Below are 6170 nucleotides of genomic sequence, written 5' to 3'. Positions count from 1 at the left end.
AACAAATAATTTTTTTTTTCTTTTTTATTCATGTTTTTGTTGTCTCCTAATTCGTGGAATAATGTACATGTATTATGTTAACGTATGTTAACAATTCGCCAATGTTGTTGACTGGTAACATTAAGCCTTCTTAAAAATTATAGGATTTTATTATAACTGTTGTTTTTAACAAGCTAGATCTATGTGTTATAGAGTAATTGTTCTTGTTACAATAAAAGAAATACAAATGTTTTCTGGGTTTTTAGTTTGTACTTTTATTACTCTGATGGTGTGTTTTTGTTTTTTTTTTATTATTGTTTGTTGTAGTTTAGACTTAGTTCTATCATTTTTTAAACTCGTTGAGGACGCCCGTTCTGCAAAATTTTTTGAAAACGTGTTTGTTGTTGTTGTAGTTGTTGCTGTTGTTGTTGTTGTTGTTGTTGTTATTATTAGTATCGTTGTTTTTTGTGTTGTTATTATCATTTTATTATTAATATTATTATTATCATTTTTATTATCATTATTATTATTATTTTTATTATTATTATTAATATTATAGATGTCTGACAGAAATGGAGGAGCAAACCACATCAGAAAACTCGCCGACCACCTACTAGTCAGTACCGGCCGTATATTGACTTTGTTACAGCTTGTATGTCTCGAGTGCATACTAATGTTGAGCAACAGTCCTGATTCATTAAGACGGGATCCGTGCTAACCTCATAACCATTTCTTACTTTTGAAATATGTATCAGTTGATTCTATATGCTCCTGTCTACCCCCTTCACCACACCCAGGGTAGTGCTACTGACTGAAGTGTCTTTAGGCCATTCCCAAAGAGGGGGCATTAACATGTTCTTGTGCACAGTAGAATTGTAAATGGGCTGATTCATCAATGGCATGCTCATAGCTGTCACTGAACTGCAACAGTGAACTGCTGCTTTTTCTTTCCTAATCCTTATTATCGTCATTTTTTCCTCAATTTCCTATGTATGTTTGTCACACTCTTGAGACCCGCTATTGCCAGGTGTCTTGATAGTCGAAGCAGACTTTGTGCTGCTGAAGCTAGAGAGGTGAGCAGAGTAAGCCTGATTCTCTGTAAGGACTTCTCTGTTGACATTCACCCCTCGTAAAACCTCTACTAAAACTAAACTTAAGCTCCAGTCTTGTTTTTTGTTGGGGGGGTGGGGGTGGGGGGAGGGGAGTGTTGATTTGTTTTGGGTTTGTTTGTTTTTTGTTTGTTTGTTTGTTTGTTTGTTGTTGCGTTTTTTTCGATTGATTTCTTTCAAAAGAATCGGCATTGGCATGTTATTGATCTTGGGAAAAAAATTACCTTCGCCCCGGATCATCTGGGAACAATAAACTAGATTAAAGTATATCAAGTATACACAAACACACGTCACATTTAAACATTTGCAAACTAACATACCTCAACATGCACACATTCATAATTAGGACAGAATGAGAGATGACAGGGAAACCGATGTTATTAATATGAATATGAAAATATGAATATATTTTTAATATATACAATATACATGAAAAGAGAGAGAGAAAGAGAGAGAGAGAGGGGGAGAGAAAGAGCGAGAGAGAGAAAGAAAAAAAAGAAAAAGAAAAAGAGAGAGAGTGAAAGAGGGAAAGAGTGAGCGAGCGAGCGAGAGAGAGAGGGAGAGAGAGGGGGGAGAAAGAAAGACAGAGAGAGAGTAAGAGAGAGAGAACAAACGATGACAAGAGAGAGAGAGAGAGAGAGAGAGAGAGAGAGAGAGAGAGAGAGAGAGAGAATTGCACGATTGAGCGAAAGAAAGGGAGAGGAGAAGGACAGACAGACGGACGGACAGACAGACACAGAAAGAGAACAAAAGAAAACAAGGAAGAAGAACCCACGAAATGTGATACACTTAAGTGCCATTGACTTAATCTGCACCTTAGGTCAACGCCATCTCAAAGATTGTGTTGGTTTGTTTGTCCATGTGTTCCACGCGTCATTTCAGGAAGATAACACCACTCAGTACAAGGGGGTATAGCTTGCTGTAGCACACTTCACTTATTCAGGTATCATGCAACTATAACGGTGAACCGAGGAGCAGAGACCTCATCGCTGTGCTAATATCCTTTCTTGATGGTAGACTGCCGATCATGGTATCATGGTACACTGATGAATAAAAAAAAGACTCAATAAGTTTAGGACAGCCCTGTAAAAGTCATGTGTCAGCCCCATACGATTGTATACTGTGAACAGGATCTGTTTTTCTTGTCCCTTTGTCTGGAAACATCGAAGATGCTTTTATCTTTTACTCGGTCTATCTCTGCTCTAGGTAATCTAGGACGGGTGCAAAATTATATGAATAATGCGTTTTGTGTTTATTTTTTATATCTGGTTGTTTTTTTTTTGTAGAGGTTTTACTGCACTCGCAACTGCATAAGGTCATATTATGAGCGCCAATGTGTGGATGTCAACAGTGAAGTCCTTACAAGGAATCAGACTTACTCTGCTCACCTCTCTAGCTTCAACAGCACAAAGTCTGCTTCAACTATCAAGACACCCCGGAAAGAGTGTGACAAACATACAAAACAAGTAGAGGGAAAATGACGATAGTAAGGATTAGGAAAGAAAAAGCAGTTTCCTGTTGCAGGTCAGGCACAGTTATGAGCATGACATTGATGAATCAGCCCATTTACCATTAGAATTCTACTGTGCATAAGAACTCGAGATGTTAACCCCCCCCCCCCTCGCCCTATGGGAATGGCGTAAAGACACTTCAGTCAGTAGCACCGCACCGGGGGGTGCATTTTGTGTGTAGAAATCTTATGTTTGGAATTAGCCAACGTGGACAAATACTGAAATAGAAAACTAAATTTCATGAGGATTCGACAGGGCTCTAGTTACCGAAAATCAAGTTGAAATACAGCCTGCCTGGTCTAGCTCCATTTGATTACACCAGACGATGACGTCATAGTCTCTCCATTACCCGGTGCAGCCAAGTATAAGAATAACATAAAGCTTCCGGGAGTTGCTCTACGATTGTTCAACAGGTTGGCAGGTTGGTAAGCCGGAGGGTGGCAGATTAATAGGTAGTATGAAAGGAGGGTAGGTATGTTAATCTCTAGTAATACTTCTAATCTTTGGCATATACATGACTATTTGTTTTGTAAGTGCTGTTAATCTTTTTTTTTTAAATCCCCCAAAAATCAACCGTTTTCAGGTATTCCAATTATGTTCGCATCAGGTGGCATCTGTTGCAAAAATAAAATATTTCTTACTCAATATTTTTCCTTGGTGTCTGACTCACTAATTGTGTCGTTTTTGCTACACTGAAAAATACTATTGGTTTATATTGCGTTCGAAATACCAATAATAAGTGTTATAACAACGTTTCCGATCTGCAAAATAGATATAGACAAAGTCCCGCCCCACCCCAACCCATCCCACCCTCCACCCTTTCTCAAACGAAAAAAAAACAACAACCCAAAACAAACAAGCCGCAAATAAACAGACAGCACATAACGCGACTTATTGAATTACTGTAACCTTCAACAGACGTCAGATATACAAGTCGCTGCACTTTGAACTCTCTTTGACTCGCCACTATCGTGAAGGCTGTTATGTAGATCAGCTGTCATTGTTTGTTTGGAGATAACCCGAACATGAAGGAAGAAACAAATATCCAAAACAACAACAACAACAACAACAACAACAACAACAACAACAACAACAACAACGACATCACCATCACCACAACAACCAGCATAACCACCAACAGAAACATGACTATCCCTCCCCCTCACCCCTTTTCCACACACACAAGCAGCAACAACAGTGACACCCATGGCAACAACAACAACAAGAACAAAAACAATAGAAACAACAACCACATGAATAACTTTGAATAGGAATCGGAAGCTTCAACAAAAGAAAAACAAAAAACCATCAAATAAAAAGCCAAGCCTTCTTTAATAATAAAGAAATCAGCAGTGAAAAAAAAACCCCGCAGTCTTCAAAACGCTCGTTGATTGCAAGGGGAGAATACCACAGATGATCAAACAGTAACGTCCTCTTGTACGAGTTACCGCCCTTGACAAGTTGTTTCAGTCGTCGTTATCTCACAGTCAAACATTGAGGGTCATTGTCTCTGTGGAATTGATAGATGTGGTGTTTTATTGTTGCAGGGACGTTCTCTCTCTCTCTCTCTCTCTCTCTCTCTCTCTCTCTCTCTCTCTCTCTCTGTGTGTCTCTCTCTCTCTCTATCTCTCTCTCTCTCTCTCTCTCTCTCTCTCTCTCTCTCTCTCTCCTCTCCCTGTGTTCTGCCAATCTGTCTGTTTAACGTTACCACTGTTATTGTTTTTAAAAAGCAGCTGGGGTGGGGGGGGGGAGGGGGGTGTTGCACGTCATAGTAAGGTTAATCCTTAAAGAAAATGTCCGTGATAGATTTTGAAATTGTATAGCTAATTGTTTTAGGTAACATCCTACACACATAACGTGTGCGTCTTCTGATCGGCGCAAGCTTTATTGTTGTGTTGTTCCCCTTTCCTATATTGCTTAACATTGTCTTCAGACAAAATTTATACAGTTTAATATGATCTAAAACTTCAAAGAATCCTTATTTCTATCTGGTTATTGCGCGCGAGTAGACTTCTGGGAAATCGTAACTCGCATGCGTAAGATCAATTTGATGTTCTACAAAGAATCGTGCTGTTGTTTTGTTTTTGCTTTTTTGTTATTGTTTTTTTTTTTCTTCTGGAAACCAGTGCATAGCTTAATTTCAAAATGTGTTCTTTGTGAAACAGTGATAATATTCCGACTGATTAAGGGGGGTGGGGCTACACCTGGATGCTATCTCGCTTATTACTGGACCGAATTTTACCACATTTCACACATATAACAAGCATAGTAAGGAGTTTTAAAATCCGCAATCGAATTTGAGAAAAAAGTTTCGTTTCCATGAATACGCCGCCATATTGGATTTTATTGACATGTCTTACGTAATGAATACCGCACTTATCGCTCATGGAAATTGATTGGGTTTGTTTTTTTTTGCATGCGTGTTCACAAACATTAGATCTAAAAATTCGTCTGTTGTTTTTTTCCTATACGAATTAGAAAATATTTTATGAATTTTTTCCTGAGGTAGCATTCAAGTTTGCGAAAAATCCGTGAAAATCCACACTCCTGACACCACCAACAAAAATCTATTTCATGTATCAAAAATTCAACAGACAAATTTTTAGTATTACCTCTTCATTCTGTGAAAATTTCATGAAGATTGGATGAAAAATGGTGGAGTTATTCAAAAAAGTATAGAGAAAAGTCACGTTTTGAGAAAACGGCTGATAAAGAAAAATAAAATCTGACTTTATGAGAAAATGGCGGTCACAAACATGCCCGGTATGGGAAAAAATACGGTTTTGGGGGGGTTCTTATGCGATGAAATAGTTGTAGCAGAGGCTGAGGAAGCTAAAAATGCATACAACTCAAATTCCATGATTTTGAGCCGAATTTTGACTTTGGGGGTGTAGCTCCCCCTCCCCCCCCCCCCTTAAAACGAAAGTTTCGATCACAAGTGTGCATGTGTTTGTACGTGCACGTAAAAATATGTATGTGCTAGTGTTTTAGAGCGTGTGTGTGTGTGTGTGTGTGTGTGTGTGTGTTTGTTTTTCCGTTTTTAATGCTTGCATATGTGTGTGTGTGTTGTGTTTATGTTTGAGTGTGTATATGTGTGGGTATGTGCGTGTGTGTGTTTGTGTTTGTCGGTGTGTTTGTGTGTGTGTGTGTGCGTGTGTGTGTGTGTGTGTGTGTGTGTGTGTGTGTGTGTGTGTGTGTGTGTGTGTGTGTGTGTGTGTGTGTGTGTGTCTCCTTCTATACTCTGAGAGTCAGGAAAAAAAAATTACAACATTGTTGATATGCGTGTACATCGATACAAATGCTTGCAGAGTAGCTATCGCCCCTCCCGCCCAATCCAACTTAATTCCGGCCTTAGAACGTAGCGATAGAACGCAACACAACAAATAGTTTATGAACGTTGCGACGGGAGATACCGACATGCTATTGTGTGTTTTGTATGCAATCGCTCACGTCACTAGTAATTACACTGGCTGTTAAGGACGAGAGAAAAATGGTCGCCCCCCGCCTCCCAGCATAATATATATAATGAAAAGACCGAGCGACACAGGGGGGAATGGTATGATTGAGTTCT

This window comes from Aplysia californica, unplaced genomic scaffold (assembly GCF_000002075.1).
Source record: "Aplysia californica isolate F4 #8 unplaced genomic scaffold, AplCal3.0 scaffold00054, whole genome shotgun sequence".
NCBI lineage: Eukaryota > Metazoa > Mollusca > Gastropoda > Aplysiida > Aplysiidae > Aplysia > Aplysia californica.
This window is presented reverse-complemented; position numbering follows the sequence as displayed.